This window comes from Panthera pardus, unplaced genomic scaffold (genome assembly GCF_024362965.1).
Source record: "Panthera pardus isolate Hobbes unplaced genomic scaffold, ASM2436296v1 HiC_scaffold_21, whole genome shotgun sequence".
NCBI classification, from domain to species: domain Eukaryota; kingdom Metazoa; phylum Chordata; class Mammalia; order Carnivora; family Felidae; genus Panthera; species Panthera pardus.
The window spans coordinates 21,446,252-21,471,049 of record NW_026526777.1 but is presented as its reverse complement, the minus strand read 5'-3'; the positions used below and the strand labels follow the sequence as shown (position 1 = coordinate 21,471,049).

Below are 24,798 nucleotides of genomic sequence, written 5' to 3'. Positions count from 1 at the left end.
CCCTGTGATGAAAAGAAAACACACAAGGTGAACTCTTCAGAAGCAGTATTGCAAGCATCACTATCTGAGGGATAAATTGTTAAGAGAATCAGGGGTTGGGAACAGGCTAGCAATGGCCTGAGAGACATTTACGTATCTGCATGTTGATTTTCTCCCTCACCATATAAATGTATCTCTTGGTGATTGTCTATCCTGTAATACATTAAATAAGCATTCCCTGTTGAATTCCTGCTTGAATTTCTCAAGTTCAAGCACAAGGATGCCAGGCAAGACTGTTCAGAGGGCTCTGTGAATGGTCTCTCCTCACCTAGTCTGGTACCAGGCTTATTCCATTCTCATGACTCAGGTTGACCCAAATACAATTAGGAATCCAAAATCTACTTGAAAAGTAACTTCCTTGAAAATCATCCTTAACGAGAGAAAAATCCTAAAACCTCATGTATGTTAAACTTTTAAACAATATTTTACACAGATACACAACTTTTTTCTGTGGATATGATTTACAAACTGTTATATTTTAGACGGAGGTAGGAGAAGCTGTTCTCTATTATGTCATGACTGATTTTTTCCTGTATATTATTTCTTTGAGTTACTTAAGTGAATTATCTGTAAGGGATATTTTTATAAACATTTTCAAAATGTTAAAAATTCCATGTTTGATCACCACATTGTATACTTTAAATATCTTATAATTATGTCAATTATACCTCAACAAAACTGGGAGGGGGTGGAATATATACAACATCTCCAGGACCATTAAAAATAACTCCATGTTTGAAGCACCATCAAAAAGTATAAGCAGCCTCCTCCATAAAATAAAATCATTGGAAGTAATCATTATTAGGCAAAAGAGTAACAAATGCCATGTAATATGGAATCTACCAGAATTCAGAACATCAAAATGCGACTTGTGTCCCAAATCTTGCCTGTCTTCTACTCTGGTAAATGAAGTCTCACTGAATGTAGCCACCCTCTTGTGTACATTCTGTGGCTGCTTTCTCACTACAATGACAGAGATGAGTAGATGCCACAGAACCTATATGATACTTGAAGCCAAAAATATTTACTACCTGGCTCTAAATGGAAAAAGCTTGCTGACTCTTGATTTAGATTATATAACTTTCTCTGGTCAAAAAAGAGGACAATGTATTTAGTACTGTTAAAAAATATAATAAATACTAAATTAACTCTTTAGTTATCTCCAAAGCCAAATCAAATTGAAGGACTATAGAGTGTAGGCATAATAGTCAAGCTTTGTAGTTGTAAAAAGACCTCAATAAACTCACCAATTAACAATTATAGTTGATATTTGCTGTGTTCCTACCATTGTTCCAGGTACTCTGATAGCCACCTTAAATACATCAGTTGTAATTTTCAAAGCAACCCTCCAGGTAATTATTAGATATATCCATTTTACATACAAGGAAGTTGAAACAAAGAGAATTTTCTAAAGGCCACATAGATCAGGCCAGCTCCAAAGCCTGCATTCCAGGTGTCTCCTAGGCATTTTAAAGAACTTATCAGGAACATCTTTTATAAGCAACGCTAAGCATGAGTTAATATCACAAATATCTCCAACATGCTTCTACACCCTGCACTGAGACAATGCTAATATGAAAAAGTATTTCTGGAGACTTCCAACTAAAAGCGGAGGAGCAGGATCATTTCTGCTCCACTCTCGTCTTTGAAACCAGCTGAAAAATGAGACACAGAATGAAATACAATAAGTAAAAATAAGACACAACTCCACACCATAATTAATTAAGAAGAGGCACCAGATGCAATGAAACCTAATTTATATCCAGGTAGAACATTAAGAGTGGACATAAGAAGTTGTTGTCAAATAGTCCATGATTTATTTATTTGTTAATCTGCTCAATTTGTTTTTTTTCAAGTCTTTGCAGAGATGGGCTCATTTCCTCACGATCTAATCAACTGAGTGTATCAGGCTACATGACTGTCAGCAATGACATTAAAACCCCATAAGAAATACACTAGCTGATCTTATCAGTGTGTCATAATTTCCTTCCGCATTCAGTTCTTCCTAACTTTTCTCTCTCCTTAAACCCTCACTTCTTTCAGTAGCTAATCTTGCCTCTTATTTTGATTGTATAAAACAAGACCAGTTGGAATAAACAACTACTTTCATGCTCTTTATTAAAATTTTTGCTATTATATGAAAATCACTAGGTTGCCATGTGTTGGGTACTCTCATCACTGTTGAACTAGTCTGTTCTCATACTAGCAGTACTTTACTGAGGTAAAATTTGCATGCAGTGAAATGTACAAATGTTCCATGAATTTCAATGAATGTGTACACTCATATAACCATCATCCAGATAAAGAGCTAGAAAAATTCCATCACCTGGAAGTTCTCTCACACCCCCTTTCCAGACAAATTACTCCCATACCTTGAGGCAAAAACTACTCTCATTTCTATCATCATAGATTCATTTTGTCTATTCCAGAACTTCATTTGAATGAAATCATTCAGTGTATACTCTTTTGTCTGACTTATTTAGCTCAACATGTTAATGAGATTCATCTCTGAAGATTTCACACGTTTATGCTGCATGTATAAGCAGCTCATTTATTTTTATTATTATAGATATAACATAGTTTATCCATTCTCCTTTTGATGAGAATTTGGACTATTACTAACACAGCTAATATGAATTTTCTTGTGACTCTTTTTGTGAACATATGCATTCCTTTTTCTTGGGTAAACACCTAGAAGCGGAATTGCTACATGGTGAAGGAGGTATTTAACTTTATTAGAAACGGGAAAACAAAGTTGCCAACGTGATTAATATAATTGCTATTCTTTACACATACCACATACAAATTTCTGAGTTCTGCACCATGACCCATTCTCCCCTCAGTTCCCAGAATGCCCTTTTGGAGTTGAATTCTATCATCCTGTTAGATGCAACTCATTGGCCTCATCTACCATGAAGTTTTTCTACCTCAACTCCTATCCTAAACAGCCAAAATTCTTTATTTTTTTCCTGCTCTAGTCTCTCTTAGTATGTTTTGTTACTTCTAGGGCTTTTTTCACTCAGCTTTTTCTGTATCACGTCTTATGAAAGCAAGATTATTCTGTATACTGCTGCATTCCTCGGGCCTAGCTCCCAGACAATACTAATCACACAGCAAGTACAGGCTAAAGATTTGTTGAATGAGTAAATGATTGTTTTCATATATATTTTTAATCTTTTTCCTAAGATTATAAACTCCTTGGTGGCATAAACCACGTTTTGTTTCTGTAACACCCAGAATTCCCTGCACTAAAATAATTGAACAAATATCTGATATGCACTTATAACAGTTTATTAAAAATTCAAGGAAATTATAATTAAGTTAGATTTAGTGGATATGCAAAATAATCAGCGGATTTAAATCTTATCACATGGTTCTAATAATTTGAGTTTCTCATTTGATTGAAAAACCTACCTTTTGTTGTAATATAAGGTGAAAGTGGAAGCATATAAATACTCTCCCTCAAATCTTTATTTCAAATCAGAACTAATTTCACATAGTGTTTTCAAAATACATATGAATGCAAATGTATTCATAAAGATTCTTAAATATTAATCAAGGGCACTTATGCATTTGGTTACTCCAACTGATCCTCATTTGATAGGAAATTTAATTTTTTGAAAGGGCTGTTGTATTACAACTCAATTATTTCCTAGGACACAGTTGTATTAATGTTCTTAATTTTAAATCGCCATTTATTAAATGACAACAATAAAATTAATGTATAATTGAGTGAAAGCTTCTAGCTTTTAAAATAAAATATTTCTTTCAAGAGAATCTTATAGGGTTATTTAAACTCATGAAATGAATACTTATTTTAGAAGGAAGAAGGAAAAAATAAAAATCTCTGAAGTGTTGCTCCATTATCTAGAATATCCATTCACCTCCTGAACTCAGGAGAATACTTCAGGATTCTGCTAGATAAAACTGGTTATTAGATGTCTTCTTATATTTTATCTTCTATTCCAACACTTAGCTCTTATGAGAAATGTCATAACACAAAATGCATTTTAGTGCCAGTGGAAATTTAAAAGGAACTGTGGACATGACATTGAATTCCAATATTTTATTTAACTAGTCTAGGAGGAGAATTTTCAAGCAGCAAGGGTATAAAAAGAAAAAAAAATGAAATTAAAAAAAAGCAATGCATAGCAACTTTTCTTGATAAGAGAAAAATGCAAAACACAGACAACTAAACCTTTGGTAATTGCTTTCACAAAAATAATATCTTAAGAATTGAAAAGACTTGTTTACTAAAGGTTTCCTGGGGCAGGTTGCATGTTTGGTCTGATGCTTTAAAAAGTTTGTTGTCATCATTTAAGCCAGGAGTTTCCAAACTTTTCTGTAAAAGACCAGATAGTAAATAGTTTGTTGCTTTGCAGGCCATATGGTCTCTGTTGTAACTGCACAACTCCTCCTTTATAGCTCAAAAACAGTTACAGACAATATGTAAAAAAAAAATGGGCATGGCTGTGTTTCAGGAAAACTTTACTTACAAAAAGAGGCAGCAGGCTAGATTTGGTCTATAGACTGTAGTTTGCTGACCCCTGATTTACACAATACAAGAAAAATAAAATCCAATAGATTTTTCCCTTCAGTTGAAACCAATGATCTTTCTTAGCATTGTACAACATCTTAATGATAAACAGGGTCCAAGTATACATCACTCGAGAGAGATGATTTTACATTATCCTTTTTATCACCACACTCCTGGTCATTCTGAGAGCTTCCCTTCTAAGGAGAAGTTAGCAATCACTATCACTTAGTTTAAGACTTTGTCTATGCTATGACACTGGAAATTTCCAACCATCTGATTGGGTTTCTTCAGCATCTAAATGATAAACTCAATATTTCTTTTTTTGTGTGTATATATTGTCATCTTCTAGATAAGTTAAAAAATATATATAGAGATTTATATAGATTTGTGTGTGTATATATATATATAGAAAGAGAGAGAGAGAGAGAGAGAGAGGTTGAGAGAGAGAGAGAGACAAAGTTCTACTCAAAAATTTTAACATCAACGAACCAAAAGACCTTGGGTGCCAGAGCAGACTCCTAGAGTCTTCCTGTTGTACCAGCTGTTAATCTGTTAGTTTCCTGATCACAGGGAAGTTCCAGGAGACTGTGGGGAGGGCTGGGAATGGATGGGATTCGCGAGGTGGGGGCACACATGGGACTCAGGGGAGCAGCTGTATTTCACTAGGGTAAGTGTTTGCCAGCTACACATTGCTTGCAAATCTATTTTGAGCTGCCAGTGGGCAATGGTGCAAATAAAATATATCTCACAGAACCACATACCTCTTCAAATCGGAGCCATGTTTGAGCCGTCATCTCCTACCTCTAATCAGTCACAGATATTATCATTTCTTTATTCAGTTCAGTTTGTTGCACTTGGTGTCTCACTGTTTTGTGTTAGTTTTAGCTTCCCAATTGGATTATAATGTACTTAAAGGCTGGTACATCCACAGTGCTTAAATCAGTGCCAGGCAAATGAACTTCAAAACCTTGGGTCATTTGATTAAAGAAAAAAAATCCACAGAACTGGGGCACCTGGGTGACTCAGTTAAGCATTCAACTCTTGATTTTGGTTCAGGTCATGATCTCACAGTTCGTAGGATTGAGCCCTGCATCAGGCTCTGTACTAACAGCACGGAGCCTGCTTGGGATTCCCTTTCTTCTTTTCTCTGCCCTTCCCTCTCTCAAAATAAATAAATAAACTTCCAAAGAAAATCCACAGAACTATATTATAAATATATACATATCTCCTAGGTAATTTATAAGGAATATAACACTTATCAGCTGTTTGTATTGATATTTTTATCTTAATTTGACACTATTTTATTCAAAAATATAGCTAGAGTTCAGACCAAAAAATACTTTTCATGAAAATAAAGAATTCCAGTTTTATTTTTAAGTAAACTCTTTAACTCAACAGATAGTAACAATTCCTGAAGATCACTTCAGCCCATTTGCTCTTTTAATAATTCCCATTACTATACACCTTAACTAAAATGGTTATACCATGGAGAAAAAAAGCCTTTGCCTAATGTATTCTTAAATTTTTTTAATGTCTTTTTATTTTTGAGAGAGAGATAGAGAGAGAGAGTGCAAGTGCATGAGTGGGGGAGGGGCAGAGAGAGGGAGACACAGGATCCGAAACAGACTCCAGGCTCTGAGCTGTCAGTGCAGAGCCTGACGCAGGGCTTGAACCCACGAACTGGGAGATCATGACCTGAACTGAAGTCGGACGTTTAACCTACTGAGCCTCCCAGACGCCTCTGCATGATGTATTTTTAAATGCAATAAAAGACTTCTAATTTCAGTTCCAACATGAAAAGAGTTTGGAAACTATCACTTCTGTCTTTACAAGAGAAAAAGCTGAACAAACTGCAGATCACTTTTCTTAAATCAATTGAAGAAATGAGGTAACAGGGAATGATCGTCCTTAAATCTGAAGAGACAGGCAAATATAGAGAATAACAATCAACACCAGCTTACCTGGAACAAAAGCCACTGGAGCCATAAACTGATAAGAAAACTTAATTGGTAATTTTGACCAATTGCTGGAGGAAGAGTGTGGATTAGGTTTATGAGCGACAAATTTGTGGGGGCCCAGTGTTTTGTGGGTTTTACTTCCAGGAACTCGACAGATTCTCATAGTGAAAGTCTGAAGGAAAAAATCCTATTATTTCAGGCAGGGGCAGGGGGAAAGTATCCATTTTAATAAATCCAGAATATTCTGCATAGCAAAGGCTTTCTATTCAAGAGAAACTACTTTATCAGAGCTTCATCTATCTGGGAACCTTATTTTCCAATTTCACCTAAAGGGAGAAAAAAAATGCTAAGAAACACCTATGAAGGTCACAGCCCAGAAACTTAGGCACACTAAAAGATTGAGATTTAATCATAAGATTAAAAACATTTCTCCTCCTACCCACCTTATCATCACATCAGCAGGGCTCTAGTATAATAATAGTGAATTTCAATTGATATGGCTACAAGACAGACTCTACCTGAGAAACAGTTCTTAGGGAAACCCAAAGACAACAGAGGAAGAAAACCATAAGGGCACTACTAGAAACTATAGCTATAGCAAACATTTAACATACTCCAACTCCTAGCCAAAGTAACATAAAACTCCATGTGCGAGGCCTATTTATCTCAGCTTCTATTAACCTGACACATTAAGTGTGGCTTTCATCAAAAAATTACAACACAGGGGCGCCTGGGTGGCGCAGTCGGTTAAGCGTCCGACTTCAGCCAGGTCACGATCTCGCGGTCCGTGAGTTCGAGCCCCGCGTCAGGCTCTGGGCTGATGGCTCGGAGCCTGGAGCCTGTTTCCGATTCTGTGTCTCCCTCTCTCTCTGCCCCTCCCCCATTCATGCTATGTCTCTCTCTGTCCCAAAAATAAATTAAAAAAAACGTTGAAAAAAAAAATTAAAAAAAAAAAATTACAACACATGTTAAAAGTATAAAAAATATATATGAAGAGACAAAACAAGCATCCAAATAAGATTTGAATATGGCACAGATTTTTGAATAATCAGCAATATAATTTCCTGTGATTAATATGTTAAGGCTCTAATGGAAAAAAGTAAACAAAATGCAAAAATAGAATGGTAATGTAGCAGAGAGAGAGATAGAAACTCTAAGAAAGAATCAAAAGCAAATTCTAGAAGTCACAAGCCCTGCAACAGAAATGAAGAATGTCACTGATGGGCTTATCAGTAAACTGGACACAGCCAAGGAAAGAATAAGTGAACTTGAAGATATGTCAATAGAAACTTCCCACTGTTTAATAGAAACTTCCTATTCAGTTCAACTTGAACTGAAACACAAAGAGAAAGAATTTTTTTAAAAAGAATATAATATTCAAATAGTGTGGGACAATTAGAAAAGTTATAGCATATGTGTAATGGGAACATCATAAGGAAAAGAAAAAGAGAATGGGTCAGAAGAAATATTTAAAGTAATAATAGCTGAAAATTTTCTAATATTAATAACAAACACCAAACCACAAATCCAAGAAGCTGGGAGAATAGCAAGCAGGATAAATAGCAAAAACACTACATGTGGGTATAAAAATTCAAATCACAGAATGACAAAGCAAAGAGAAAATCTTGAAAGAAGCCAGTAAAACAAAACTCCTTATCTATGAAGGTATAAAGATAGGAATTACATCAAACTTCTCCTCAGAAGTCATGCAAGCATGAAATCAATAGAATGAAATATTTAAAGTAGGAAAAGAAGACAACCATCAAACTATAATTTTATCAGCAAAATTATCCTTCAAAAGCGAATGAAAATGTAATTTTTTTAATGTTTATTTTTGGGAGAGACAGAGTGCTAGTGGGGAAGGAACAGAGAGAGAGGGAAACACAGAATCCAAAGCAGGCTCCAGGATCCGAGCTGTCAGCACAGAGCCTGATGCGGGGCTTGAACTCACTCACTGTGATATTATGACGTGAGCTGAAGTCAGATGCCCAACCGACTGAGCCACCCAGGCACCCCATAAAGTGAATGATAGTGTAAATCAAGACCACAGTGATATATCACCTCACAACAATTGGAATGGCTATCATGAAAAAGACAAGAAATAACAAGTGTTGGTGAGGATGCAGAGAAAGGGGAACCCTCATGCACTGTTGGTAGAAATGTAAACTGATGCAGCCATTATGGAAGTCAGTGTGGATGTTCCTCAAAAAATTGAAAATAGAACTACAATATAATCCAGCAATTCCACTTACCAAGAAAAACAAAAACACTAACTTGAAAAGATACCTGCGCTCCCATGTTCACTGCAACATTATTTATATATATAGCAAAGATATATACAATCGTGTATTATTCAGCCATTGAAAAAAAGAAAAGAGGGGTGCCTGGGTGGCTCAGTAGGTTAAGCATCCGACTTCAGCTCAGGTCATGATCTTACTGTTTGTGAGTTGGAGCCCCACGTTGGGCTCTGTGCTGACAGCTCAGAGCCTGGAACCTGCTTCCCATTCTGTGTCTCCCTCTCTCTGTGCTCCTCCTCCACTCATGCTCTGTCTCTTTCTGTCTCTCAAAAATAAATAAATGTTTAAAAAAAGAAAAGAAATCTTGCCATTTGCAACAATATGAATGGATCTTGAGGGCATTATGCTAAGTGAAATAAGTTGGACAGAGAAAGACAAATACCATCTGATCATACTTATGTGTAGATTTAAAAAAACAAGCTCATAGATACGAAGAACAGATTGGTGCTTGCTGAAGTGGAGGCGAAGGGTAGACAACACAGGTGAAGGTGATCAAAAGGTACAAACTTCCACTTATATAACAAGTAAGTCGTGGGGATGCCATGCACAGCGTGACAAGTGGAATTAATAATACTGCATTGCATATTTGAAAGTTGCTAAAATCGTAAACGTTCTTAATCATAAGAAAAAAAAATTCTTAATCATAAGAAAAAAAAAATTCTGTTAACTATGTCTGGAGATGGATGTTCGCTGGGGAAAAAAAAGGGAATAATTACACCATATCAGAAAAACAAAAACTGAACTTGTTGCCAGTAGACCCGCCCTGCGAGAAATAGTAAAAGAAATTCTTCAGAGAAAAAGTAAAGGATGGAGGTTGGAAACTCAAATATCCATAAAGAAAGGAAGCAGAAATAAATAAAGATTGCTTTCAAGTTTGGCAATTATGAACAAAGCCGCTATAAACATCCATGTGCAGATTTTCAGGTGGAAATATTTTTGACTTCTCTGCGTAAATAACAGAGAACACGGTCGCTGGATAAAAGTATGTTTAGTTTTGTAAGAAACCACCAAACACTCTCCCAAAGTGGCTGTACTATTTTGCATCCCCACCAGTATTTTAGGCTCCAGTAAAATAGTTTCTCTTGACAGCAAGATTTATTAAGAAAAGAATGCATGTTTCAAAATGATTACTTTTCTCCTCCCTCTGAAACAGAATAGGACTTTTCTCCCATCTTCACTGAGAGAACTTGGTCGGGCTCCTGGAAATAAAATTTATAAAAATATGGGGTCTTCCTAAGACTGGAGGTTTTAATTCTCAGACCTGTCCACACTAAGCCTCCAGGGATTCATCAGTTTCAGTTCAGATTTCCTATTCTAACACTGGTTCCCATGAAAGCTTCTGCTCATGGGTTTCTGCTTCAATAAGTGTGACTATCTACTTTTCTGCCTCTCCCATTTAGGGGGCAATGGTTTGTCCTGTGACCTCAATTTTCTGACAGATGTAAGAAGTGATGCTGATTTTTCATTCTATCCAGACTTTTACTTGTTAGGATAGAGTGATGACTTCCAAAGTCCTTCTACACCAGACCAGAAACCAGTGTCAAAGCAAAACTGGGCTGGACACTTATTCAAGGCAGCAGGACAGATGCTATTCAGACTACTACAGTAGAGGAGACTCCATATAAACTGAGCTCTACTCTAAGGCAAAGGTGCCTGAGGGAACAAAAAAGGGCATGTAGGGTCATGAAAAGGGAGGAACAAAAGAGGGACAAGGGGGTAGATGGAAAATTACAGAATGGGGGGTAAGTGGAGAACTACTGAAAATGGTTGGCAAGGTGGGTGGAGAGAATGGGCACATTGTGGTTTGGCAGCATTGTGTTTTCTTAAGCAAAACTCAGCACGGGAGTTGGGGTCATCATTAGGAACATAGTCTAGTGCAGGTGGAATCCAGGTTAAAATTTGGTCAAATCTCTCAGCACAGTGTTGGGCAAGTCCTTTGTGCCATGTCAGAGTTCACAGTTCACACCAGTCATTCTTCCTTTTGTAGGTTTAGCCAGAAATCTAAAATTGCTAAGTGTACAATCACTTTATAGCTGCTTATCTGGCACATGCAATAAAACTTTAAAACCTTAAAGAAAATTGACTTTTAAAGTATGATAGCCTATTTGATCTGTTAAATAGTAACCAAATGCGTATGTAATTTACCAGTTTTTTTTTTTTTTTTAAATTTTTTTTTTTTAATGTTTATTTATTTTTGAGACAGAGAGAGACAGAGCATGAACAGGGGAGGGTCAGAGAGAGGGAGACACAGAATCTGAAACAGGCTCCAGGCTCTGAGCTGTCAGCACAGAGCCCGATGTGGGGCTCGAACTCACATACCGTGAGATCATGACCTGAGCCGAAGTCGGACGCTCAACCGACTGAGCCACCCAGGCGCCCCTGTAATTTACCAGTTTTATTGAAACTCTCCAGGACATTGTATATCTGCCCATACTTTACCCTTTGAAACAGTCCTTTTTGTCTTTCTACTGGTTTCCTTTTTAAGACTTAAACTGTGCTGTGTAGTAGCAAATATATGTGTTTGAGAAATTTGTTTTAACAAGTATCTAATCTTTTCATATCTAAACCACTAATGATTTGAAACTATCTCAGTTTAAATTTTTTTTAAATGTTTATTTATTTTTGACAGAGAGAAAGACAGAGCATGAGCGGGGGAGGGCCAGAAAGAGAGGGAGGGAGACACAGAATCCGAAGCAGGCTCCAGGCTCTGAGCTGTCAGCCCAGAGCCCGACACGGGGCTCAAACTCACAGACTGCGCGAGATCATGACCTGAGCTGAAGTCAGACGCTCAACTGACTGAGCCATCCAGGCGCCCTGACCTATCTCAGTTTTAACTCAACTGCCTTCAGAAAAGAAAAACTCAATTTTTCTGTGAAACAATGTTAAAAAAAGTTAGCACTTTATCTTGCTTTGTTAATATAATAAGAATGACTCATAAAGACTAAATATTGACTGCTCCATAGAGACTTAACTCTTGATAAATAATGTTTCTTCTCAAAGCAACTAGGAGAATAAAATGAATATAATCCAAATTAAAAATAAGTTCACAGTTCATTCAGTTTGCCAGTACATGTCTACAATACTTCATTGAAAAGCCACGGGGCCAGATGCACAAGAGAATTCAGAATTTTTTGGATTTTAGAGAAGTAATATGGTATATACACAATTTATTATGTAACACCCACAATGGAGTTTGGAAAAGGACCACAGAATTAAACTCATTTTGCTACAAAATATATGAATATTCACACTGAATGTAATAAATAAAAACATACATAATCTCATGTCAGGTCAGGTCAGATTCTATATCCAAATGCATTTTTTTTTAGTTTAATTATTTTGAGAGAGAGAGAGAGAGCAGGGGAGGGGCAGAGAGAGGGGGGCAAAGAATCCCAAGCTGACTGCACTACCAGCATGGGGCTCAAACTCACAAACCCTGAGATCATAACCTGAATGGAAATCAAGAGTCAGAAGCTTTACTGACTAAGCCAGCCAGGCACCTCTATATCCAAATGCATTGTGATGCCAGACTTATTTTTAAAAATATCACTTTACAGAGAATTTTATTTTATTTTTGAATTTATTAGTTTAAGTAATCTCTGCACCCAATGTGGGGTTTGAACTCAAAACCTCAAGAACAAGAGTCATAGCCTCTACTGACTGAACTAGGCACCCCTACAGAGGTGCCCCTACAGAGAATTTTAGATTTCAGAATTACATAAGAGGGATTGTGAATTTTTACTGCCATATGCTTTTTCCTCGCTAAAGTGAAGTCTTTCAGAATGAATTGAAACCAGTGTGAAACTGATGCAAACAAATAGGATTTAGGCTAAATGCTATGCCTCATAACTTGTAACAAGACAGACTTGGAACATCTTTTCCTTCAAAATTAATTGTGCTGGGTAAATGTGTCTAATAGTTGATAGCATCATTCCCTTTGGGAGATAATGTAGTGTACTGACACACACTGAATTTTCTTTATTATTATTAGAATTTCTTCAAGTGAAATACTTTGTTTTAGTCTCTGTTGTAATTGTCTGCATGCTCGTGCGTGACAACGTCTGCTTCCTGTGCTCCCCCAAGCATGCAGTCTGTCAAGTTCCTTCTTGGCAAGCTTTCTCCTGGGCTGATATTTTGACAAGCGTCTGATATGCTGTAGCTGTCAAAATCCATTTTTTATTTGGTAAAGGAGTTAGAGTGACCACAGGTTTTCTGTGTCCCCTCTGCCCCCTCCCCCACGCATTCCTTTTGGAAGTTTCTTGTGACAGGCAGTTTGAGGAGCATTGTGTTAAGAGACAGCTCTCCTCTCAGCTCCTCAAGTGCTACTTTAAAAATTGGTTTGAATGTGCTTTCTCTTCAATTTTTTTTTCCAGTGAAAGACTTCCTTCCCAATCAAGCTTTATCCATGCATTTATCATTGTCAGAAAAGATGAATGGCAATATTATCACCCAGAGAAGTATTAAAACTCAATGTTTTAATACTTTCCAATTTATGCTCTATTATTCTTCATGGAAGCTTTAAGACTGTTGATGAGAGTCAACAGTAAAATTCTGCCTTGGTTCAAATTCTGGATTTTCTCATTAATAGATGACCTTGAACAAGCTATATTACTGCTTTGTGTTCTAAGTGTTTCATGTATATCATAGGCTGGGTGTGAGGATTAAATTAATTAATGCTTATGAAGTACTGGGAATAGAGCCTGCATATAGTAAGCACTCATTAAGTGTTTATTATTATTATTATTATTATTAAAATGTATCTGGAACTGCCTAGAAAGCTCTATTCTGTACATAAAGCATTAAAATATACATATATATATACATATATACATATATATATATGTATATATATAATACTAATAAAAAACACATCTCAGAACATATAAACCCTGAACAGTAACTCTCTGACTCCATTTGTCTACAGTATTATAAATTCATATGTGATCCCAATACTGATGGAAGTCATAAATTACTCTTCTGTGCATATAACCAATGCTCAGCAATTTTCTCCTGAACCTAAAATAGAATGACTCAAAAGGTAAATCTGCCTCTGTCTCTGAAATGGCCTTCTCTTTGGTAGCTTCAAGGTTAATCTTAACTATCCTTTTATACTAAAGCTGACATTTCTTCCAAGAAGCCTTCATAGATTCCCTGCCCCACTTTTAATGTGTATCTCTATGACTATTCTTCTATACTCTTTAATAATTCTCTATTTTCTCTCTCTTCTACCAGCTTCTTAAGGGCAAGGAGAGCCTTACTCATCTTTGTCTTCTTCATGATTCTTATAATGCTCAGCACAGCTCTCTAAGATGGGATAAGGGATTCAGGATGAGTTAGTCAAGGAACTGACTAACTGAATGAATGAATGAATGAATGAAGCAAATCAAGGTTATGTCAAGGCAAAATATCAACAATTTCTTACCATATTGATCTCATTTCACATAAATTGCATACCTCACTTGAAAATATTTTTGTTATTCTTTTTTTTTTTTGAGAGAGAGAAAGTGGGGTAGGGGCAGAGACAGGGAGAGAGAATCTTAAGCAGGTTCCATGCTCAGCACAGAGCCCCATGTGGGGCTTGATCCTATAATCCTAAGATCGTGACCTGAGCAGAAATCAAGAGTCAGAGGCTTAATCAACTGAGCCACCCAAGAGCCCTCACTTCAAAATATATTGAAGTAAGTGAAAAAGCATTCAGAATTCAAGTAACTGTGACTGATCAGCAACAAATTAGTCCAAGCTGTCTCATTTTATCTATCTTTATATTCCACTGGAATCTTCCTTCTCACAAAGAAGAGCATTTCATAAAACAAGCTAATTTAAAAAATATCTTTTGAGGCACCTAGGTGTCTCAGTTGGTTAAGCATCTGACTTTGGCTCAGGTCATGATCTCATGGTTCATGAGTTTGAGCCCTGCGTCAGGCTCTGTGCTGACAGCTCAGAGCCCGGAGCCTGCTTTGGATTCTGTGTTGCCTCTCTCTCTGCCCCTCCCCTGCTTGTGCTCGCTCTCTCTCTCTCTCTCTCTCAAAAAATAAATAAATACACATTTTTTTAATGTTTAAAAAAGAAAAGAAACGAAGAGAAGAGAGAAGAGAAGGGAAAACAAGAGAAGACAAGACAAGAAACCTTTCCCTCAGGCACGTAGGTGTCTCAGTCAGTTAAGTATCAGACTCTTGATTTTAGCTCAGGTTATGATCTCATGGTTCATGAGATGGAGCCCCAACAGCACAGAGCCTGCTTGGGGCTCTCTTTCTCTTCCTCTCTTTCTGCCCCTCTCCTACTTGTGTGCAATTTCGCTCTCTTGCTCTCTCTCAAAATAAATAAATAAATAAATAAATAAATAAATAAATAAATAAATAAACAAACATTTTAAAAAGAAAGAAAGATGACAATGCAAGCTGGTGCAGCCACTCTGGAAAACAGTATGGAGGTTCCTCAAAAAACTAAAAATAGAACTACCCTATGACCCAGCAATTGCACTATTAGGCATTTATACATGGGATATAGGTGTGCTGTTTCAAAGGGACACATGTACCCCCATGTTTATAGCAGCACTATCAACAATAGCCAAAGTATGGAAAGAGCCCAAATGTCCATCGATGGATGAATGGATTAAGAAAATGTGGTATATATATATACAATGGAGTATTACTCGACAATCAAAAAGAATGAAATCTTGCCATTTGCAACTACGTGGATGGAACTGGAGGGTATTATGCTAAGTGAAATTAGTCAGAGAAAGACAAGTATCATATGACTTCACTCATATGAGGACTTTAAGAGACAAAACGGATGAACATAAGGGAAGGGAAACAAAAATAATATAAAAACAGGGAGGGGGACAAAACAGAAGAGACTCATAAATATGGTGAACAAACTGAGAATTACTGGAGGGGTTGTGGGAGGGGGGGATGGGCTAAATGGGTAAGGGGCACTAAGGAATCTACTCCTGAAATCATTGTTGCCCTATATGCTAACTAATTTCTATGTAAATTTTAAAAAATAAAAAATAAAATTAGAAAGAAGGAAAGAAAGAAAGAAAGAAAGAAAGAAAGAAAGAAAGAAAGAAAGAAAAATGCCTTTCCCTCAATGATATAACAAACACAATTTGTCTTATTGGCAAACATTACAGCAAACAAATATTACAGAGAAGGCATCTAGAAATTTCATTAAGAAATTCCAAGAAGCCAGAATAATAGGGAAGCATGGCATCTACCTATTTTTGGCTATAAACTGACTTTCTAATGATGTAATATCCCCTTCCCTTAATCTGAACTATTCACTTTTAGTGGTATAATAAATTCTTAATCATCTACCACCTTATTCCCCATTCTAGATCTAATTCCATTTGGCCATTGCTCCCGATACTCCATGTCTTAATTGGTAAATTCTTCTAGAAGAATGGTATACAACCTTGGTTGTATATCTTGAATCACCTGGGAGTTTAAAAACCAACTGCTACTTGGACCAACTCCCCAGAGATTTTGGTATTAATTAGTCTGTGATAAGGCTGGTACATCAGGAAATTTAAAAGCTCCCCTAGGTGATTCTAATGCATAGCCAGAGTTAAGAACCACTGCTCTAGATCATGTTTTATGTATATCAGGCCTATTTATCTCAATCAAATCCTTGACAAGAACCCAGGACCTCCACCTAATTGCACATTGCACCTTGAGAAGCCCAGATCCTAGTGTTTATTTTGGCAGTTTGGGGTAGGAGAACCTTATTAGGACACTGTTCTTTAGATTTTAACAATGTGTTAGTGCTACTTGTTCTCTAATATTACTACTCGGTTCTTATTACTTACATTGATTTCATGTAAGAATGATAGATTTTTGTCCCAGTATGCCCTCAAACTTGATCAAATGAAGCTCCTTAATCCATATCAACAGATTTCTGCCCCACAACAAACCATGGTACTATTACTGTCCCTAAGCTTGGAAATATCATCTGGCAATTGGAACTTTCTTGTGTCTGGTTAAGTTCTGGCCTTGGTTCCTAGGTCCCCACCCTGAATTATGAGACTTAGTAACAGGGCTTCTGCTTTGTTCCCTTCTTTTTTTAGAGAGAGAGAAAGAGAGCGTGTGCAAGCAGGGGAGAGGGGCAGAGGGAGAAAGAGAGGAGAGAGACTGGGAATCTTAAGCAGGCTCCACACTCAGTGCAGAGCCTGATGCAAGGCTTGATCCCCCAATCTTGGGACCATGACCTGAGCTGAAATCAATTTAGATGTTCAACCAACTGAGCCACCCAGTCACCCTTTCTTTGTTCCCTTCTAGGTAAATCTGGAGTGAAAGTAGCCCAGCACTCCTAGCAGCTGGACTTTCTCTTAGAACCACCACTCTTGAAACAAATATTGTTAAAATGTCGATACTACTCAAGGCAATCTACATATTCAATGCAATCCCTATCAAAATAACACCAGCATTCTTTACAAAGCTGGAACAAACAATCCTAAAATCTGTATGGAACCAGAAAAGACCCCAAATAGCCAAAGCAATCCTGAAAAATAAAGCCAAACTGGAGGCATCACAATTCCATACTTTAAGCTGTATTACAATGCTGTAATCATCAAGATAGTATGGTACTGGCACAAAAACAGACACTTAGATCAATGGAACAGAATAGAAAACCTAGAAATGGACCCATAAATGTATGGCAACTAATCTTTGACAAAGCAGGAAAGAATATCCAATGGAATAAAGACAGTCTCTTCAGCAAATGGTGTTGGGAAAACTGGACAGCGACATGCAGAAGAATGAACCTTTTCTTCATTGGACCACTTTCTTACACAGTACACAAAAATAAAATGGATGGAAGACCTAAACATAAGACTAAAAGCCATCAAAATCCTAGAGGAGAAAGCAGGCAAAAACCCCTTTGACCTTGGCCACAGCAACTTCTTACTCAGCATGTCTCCAGAGGCAAGGGAAACAAAACAAAAATGAACTATTGGGACCTCATCAAGATAACATGTTTCTGCACGGTGAAGGAAACAATCAACAAAACTAAAAGACAACTGACAGAATAGGAGGAGATATTTGCAAACGATAAAGGGCTAGTATCCAAAATCTATAAAGAACTTATTAAACTCAACACCCAAAAAAAAACCAAATAATCCAGTGAGGAAATGGGCAAAGGGTATGAATACAAACTTTTCCAAAGAAAACATCCAGATGGTTAACAGGCACATGAAAAAATGCTCAACCTCACTCATCATCAGGGAAATACAGATCAAAACCACAATGAGATACCACCTCACACCTGTTAGAATGGCTAAAATGAACAACCCAGGCAACGACAAATGTGGCGAGGATGCAGAGAAAGAGGAACTCTTTTGCACTGCTGGTGGGAATGCAAACTGGTGCAGCCACTCTGGAAAACAGTATGGAGATTCATCAAAAAATTAAAAATAAAACTACCCTATTGCACCAATTGCACCTTTGTATTTATCCAAAGGATACAGGTGTGCTGTTTCAAAGGGGCACATGCACCCCAATGCTTACAGCAGCACTATAAACAATAGCCAAAGTATGTAAAGAGCCCAAAGTCTATCAACAGATGAATAGATGAAGATGTGGCATATATATACAATGGAGTATTACTCTGCCCTCAAAAAGAATGAAATCTTGCCATTTGCAACGATGTAGATGGAACTAGAGTGCATTATGTTAAGCAAAATTACTCAGAGAAAGGCAACTTCTTTCATATGTGGAATTTAAGATACAAACCAGATGAACAAGGGAAGGGAAGCAAAAATAATATAAAAACAGGGAGGCGGACAAAACATAAGAGACTCTTAAATATAGAGAACAAACTGAGGGTTGTTGGAGGGGTTGTGGGTTGGGGGATGGGCTAAATGGTCAAGGGGTATTAAGGAGGACACTTGTTGAGATGAGCACAGGGTGTTATATGTAGGGGATGAATCACTGGATTCTACTCCTGAAATCATTATTGCACTATAAGCTAACTAACTTGGATGTAAATTTAATAAATAAATAAATAAATAAATAAATAAGTAAATAAATAAATAGATAAATATTAAAAATAATAACAATTAAAAAAACCAACCACTCTCCAGGTGGATGCTATGAAACCAAGCACTTGCCAACATGGACTTTTATCTACTCTTTGGATGAGCAATACTCAATGACTGGACCAATGGTCTGAAGCTTTAAATAAGGACCACACAGCCATCCTGTCTCCTCTTTGGATCTACATTTGAAAACACATCTCCATATGTTTCTTTCCAAAATAACCTATGCCTGACTTACTTGATCTTGTGTGTGAATACAGAGCTCCCTCATGATTCTGTGAAACCACTTGTATTCTTATATCTACTGTTCTCAAATTCTTATTCTAAGAGCTACTTCTGGTGGGATGTGGAGTGGAAAATATACAGAATATAGCATATTATGAAAATTAACTTTACTTTGTAACGTGGCTACTAGAGATTTAGAAATTATGTATTTGACAGGGTTGTTCTATAATACACCTTTTAAAGTTCACTCCATTATTCTTCTTCTCAATTCATGTGGCAGAAATTTAGAGACGTATCCCAATATCTTTTTGCTCCATCTTCTTTTCTGGTGATAGTGCCTATAATTTTCAGCTAGGCAGGTTAAGTTCTCAGCCTCCCGTGCAGCTGAGGGTGGCCCCCTTTGCATTGTGAATAGTATATGAAAGGAAGTGGTATGTGGCTTTTAAAGAGAAAAGATACCTTCTTCCATTCCTTTTGCTTCATTCCCACTGCTAGCTAGAATTTAGACAAAGTGATGAACCACCTTGGACCTTGCAAATGAGAACAAAAATCTACAGATGGTGGAACAACAAGATAAAAAAAGATTGAGCCCCTGATGACTGTGCATATCACATCATTTCATGAGAGAGACATAAAATTCCATCTTTTTCAAGATGCTGTTAATTTGAGTCTCTGTTGCAAGCAGTCAAAACAACAATTTAACAAGTACAACTGATCATTATAAAATATCAATTTCATGGTACATTCATATAGCACATCTCAATTTTTCAAGTATTTCTTGGTGTCTCATTTGTCCCTCACAACAACTTCATCTGGTCACTAGAACAGATATTACTATTCTAATTTTATAGATGGGGAAACCAAGGCTTACAGAGTCTTTGAGACCTGTCAAAAGATTAGATGGAAAAAAAAAAAAAAGCCACCCAGCTGGAATTATTGCTTAGGTTTGTGACTCATGCCTTGCAGTGGAGTGAACCGTGGGCCACACCCATGAAAACAGCATAGTGCACATTTGATCAGGCCTTGTGTAAATGAAGACAATAAAAGTTAAAAAAAACAACACTACTCCGACTTTCTACGTGAACCATATTTAAACCTGGAGAACATGAGGGCAAAAATCAGGTTCTCTATAACTCATATCTTCCTTGGCACCCAGTGCTTTGCCCAGTGAGTCCCGTCAGTGAAAAGAAACACAGGGAATAGAACAGAAGGATCTCGGGGGCAGAGCAAAGGCCAGAAGTGACATGTCACAGATTAAAAACACACTAATGAGAAAGAATAAATATAGCACATGCCATGAAATTAAGCCACAACCATCTGCAGAACTTATAGATGAGGAAAACTAGAATTTGTCCAAAGACAGTACCATGATAAAGGAATGAAATCATTGATACCTAAAGCAAAGGTTACAGTTGTCCTTATATTGAACTATTTTCCTTTTCCACATACAATGTCCTATAATTTAAAAAGGGAAAGGAAAGAGAAACAAACTAATCATTACATGAGACTCCAGGAATCTTTGCAACACATATCATTTCTTATTAACCTGACTTTTAGTGAGGCACCACATGTAGTTTGATGCTGTAAAACAAAATCCTCGTTTCAACAATTGAGGTGCTGGAAGTTCCCACACCATTGTCTACTTAAACTTCTTAGCCTGTATCCAAATAAATCAATGGTTGGGGTTCTGCTCAGTCTGCTTTAGCCCCTATGCTAAGACTACCAATAAAGTAGCTATTGAAACAGCAATTGAGGGATGTGAAGGTGTTGGCCTATAAGAAATGGAATTGAGAATGGTTCATTTTACACAATATCCAGCCATCAAGTGATATAATTCAATCTCTATCAAGCCATGACAGAAGTGAAAAGTGCAGTAATTCTCCTAGGAATGAAAATCTACTCCCGACCCATCTACATCTTTTTAAAGGTGAACATTTTTTAATTGGAATATTGCAAATGAGTACATTTAAAACCACTTTAAGGATAATATATAAGTATGTATTCTGCAAGCTTAAGACTACAGTAATCAGGGTTTGGTTTTTTTGGGTTTTTTTTTTTTTTTTTGTAAAAATTGCATGCAAATCATTATACTTTGTTTTAGATGACTTTCTAAAATCATTGCTTTTTTAAATCAAAGTTTTGAACTCAGGCAATGATAACTCATACACTTCTACAAATGGCTTCCAAGTCAGTAAACCCAGAATGCCTTAATGATGAATCAAATATCAATTTCCACATTAAACAACTCAGAAGCATTGAAGGTACTACTGACATTTGCCCTTATTTCATCCTTTATATATGATCAGTAACTAAGTTGTGACAATGCTCCTAAAAGCTCCAGGATCCATCAATCTGTCATCTTCACTGCCAACACCTTTGTCCAAGCTACCCCCACCTCGGTACTTGGACCACTGCAAGACATTCTCCATTTCTCTCCACATCTACTCTTGCCTTCCCTCGATTTCATGCTACCACAGAAGCACAATGTTCTCTTTAAAACATCAATCAACAGAAATCCATCCATATGCTATGTTCACCAAAAGACAGGTACAAGATCATTCCTTGCATCATTATTTGTAATAGTATCAAACCATATACAACCCAAAAGTCCGTATCAGCAGAAAGAGTACACTGGAATTCTACAGAGCATAGAAAGTAGAATGAGCTACATGTAGACACAGCAGTATGGATGGATCTCAGAGACATGATATTGACTGAAGTATATCGACACAAAGAAGTACATATTTATAATTCCACATATGTAAAGCTCAAAATTAGGCAAAGCCACTTTGTTCTTTTCCTCCAGCTTTACTGAGGCATAACCGACAGATAAAATTGTATAGATTTAAAGTGTACAATATGACAATATCATATATACTTTGTGAAATGATTATCATGACGAAGTCAATTAACACATCTATTACCTCAGAGTTATTGTGTATGTGTGAGCGTATGCATGTGTGCATGCATGTATGTGTATATGGTGAGAATGTTGGTTTTTTAAAATTTTTTTAATGCTTATTTATTTTTGCAAGAGAGACCATGAGCAGGGGAGGGGCAGAGAGAAAGGGAGACACAGAGTCCGAAACAAGCTCCAGGCTCTGAGCTGCCAGCACAAAGCCTGACGTGGGACTCAAACTCACGAACTGCAAGATCATAACCTGAGCTGAAGTTGGATGCTTACCTGACTGAGCCACCCAGGTGCCCCTGTGGTGAGAATACTTAGCAAATACAAGTATGTAATACAGTATTGCTAACTATAGTCACCAGGGTGTGCATTAGATCCCCAGAACTTACTCATCTTAGAACTGAAGGCTTACACTCTTTGACCAGCATCTCCCCATCTCTCACCCCTAAGCCCCTGGTAACTACCATTCTACTCTCTGTTTCTATAAGTTTGACTTTTTTTCTTTTTAATTTCACATATAAGTTAGGTCATACAGCATTCATCTTACTCCAACTTATTTCACTTAGCATAACACCCTCAAGATCCATCTATGTTGTCACAAATGGCAAGATTTCTATATATATCACATTTTCTTTATCCATTCATCTGTTGACAGACACTTGGGTTGTTTCCATATTTTGGTTATTCTGAATAATGCTGCAATAAACATGGAAGTGCATGTAATTCTTCAATATCCAATTTTAATTTCCTTTGGGTATATAACTAGGAGTGAAATTTCTGGATCACATGGTAGTTCTATTTTTAATTTTATGAGGAACCGCCATACTGTTTTCCAAGGTGACTAAACCAGTTTACATTCCCACAAGCAGTACACAGGGTTTCCTTTAATCCACATCCTCGCCAACACTTGTGATACCTTACCTTTTTGATAAAATCCATTCTAACAGGTATGAGGTGACATTTTATTGTGGTTTAGAATTGTATTTCCTTGATGATGAGTGATGTTGAGCACATTTTCATGTACCTTTTGGCCATCTGTATGTCTTCTTTGGGGAAAAAAACCATCTAGGATGTTTAGGCAAAACCAGTTTTTGATGTTGGGAGTAGCATTGGGGTAGGTAACAACTGGAAGAAGGAATTCTAGGTACTACTACTTCTGTTTCTCGATCTGGGTACTAGTTTCATTCATGACAGTGTTTACTTTGTAAAATTTCATTACACCGCATGCTTATGAGTTGCACTCTTTTCTTTACATGTTATACTTCAACAAAAAGTCTACTTTAAAAAACCCACTGATCTGATCATGCCATCCTCCTATTTGACATCAGTCTTGGGACTAAAGGTCAAAACTATTACAACACCTACAACATTATAACTTAAAAAAAATTTTGTTAATGTTTTGTTTTTTTTATTTTTGAGAGAGACAGCGACAGAGTGCAAGTGGGGCAGGGGCAGAGAGAGAGGGAGATAGAATCAGAAGCAGGCTCCAGGCTTTAAGCTGTCAGCACAGAGCCCGACGCAGGGCTCGAACCCACAAACCAGGAGATTAAGACCTAAGCCAAAGTCAGACTTCACCGACTGAGCCACCCAGGTGCCCCATAACATTACCATTTTACCTTTACAGTGTGGCTCCAGCTTCAGAAGAATCGCTGTCCTTTTCTGCATATTTTCAATTTCCTCAAAAGCACAATGATCCTTCCCACCTCAGGGCCAGCTCATAGGCTAGTTCCTCTACCCGGACATCTCTTTTGCTGCCCTTTGCCTGGCTAACTACCACTCACTGTTGAGATTTTCTTGGGGAGGCTTTCCTGACCCCTAGACTAGGTCACCTCCTTCTGTTATGCCTTCTCCCCACTCCTCAGCACCGGTAACATTCGTGGCCTGCTTCACCAATATCAGATCTAAACATAGGCCTCTCTCGGTCCCTCCACTGAACTGTCCAGAACCCACCAGAATTATAAAAAAGGAAGCCTGCCATCTCCTTCTTGAGGTTTCCCTGCATGATCCAGGCATGCAGGAATCCAGCCAGTCCAAAGGCATTTGCTTCGGAGTGCAGAGCACAGTGGAGTCCGGGTGGCCCGCCACAGTGTCACTTCTCCCTCAACAGAGGGCTGGGCCCACAGGTCAACTGCCTGGCTGTGCTGCTGTGGTGTCCGGCAGACTGTGGAAGTGCCCCAGGTGTGGTTCTGCTTGGCCGGCGTGGCTCTCATTCTCCCGCACAGCACACGGTGCCGGAACCCTGGGTGTCTGTTCCACATACCATTAAGCCCCAGCATGTGGCAGCTCCCAACTTAAACTCAGCCTCCGATCAATTTTGTTTGGCCTAAACGGTGTTTCATTGTTTGTCTAAGACTGACCTTCATTCGTTTACTTTTTATTAGAGAAGGCACTCTTTTTTTAAGTTTTGATTTTAATACCAATGGCATTTTTCATAGAACTAAAACAAACAATTCTAAAATGTGTATGGAACCACAAAAGACCTCGAATAGTCAAAGCAGTCTTGAAAAAGAAGCAAAGCCGGGGGCATAACCATTCTGGACTTCAAGTTATATTACAAAACTGTAGTAATCAAGACAGTATGATACTGGCACAACAACAGACACATAGATCAATAGTAACAGAATGGAAAACCCAGAAATAAACCCACAACTATATGGTCAATTAATCTTCGACAAAGCAGGAAAGAGTAGCTAACGGGAAAAAAACAGTCTTCAACAGATGGTTTTGGGAAACCTGAACAACAACGTGTAAAAGAATGAAACTGGACCACCTTCTCACACCGTACACAAAACTAAATTCAA

General features: G+C 37.4%; 1 long non-coding RNA gene across 1 annotated transcript in view; it reads right to left on the bottom strand.

Moving 5' to 3' along the window:
- Positions 1–24,279, bottom strand: part of LOC109276546 (uncharacterized) — a 63,391-nt gene extending 39,112 nt beyond the window's left edge. Inside the window, exon 1 of the long non-coding RNA XR_002084721.2 lies at positions 23,948–24,279. This is a non-coding gene — a long non-coding RNA (uncharacterized LOC109276546). The remainder of the gene's footprint in view (positions 1–23,947) is intronic.
- Positions 24,280–24,798: the final 519 nt, after the last annotated feature.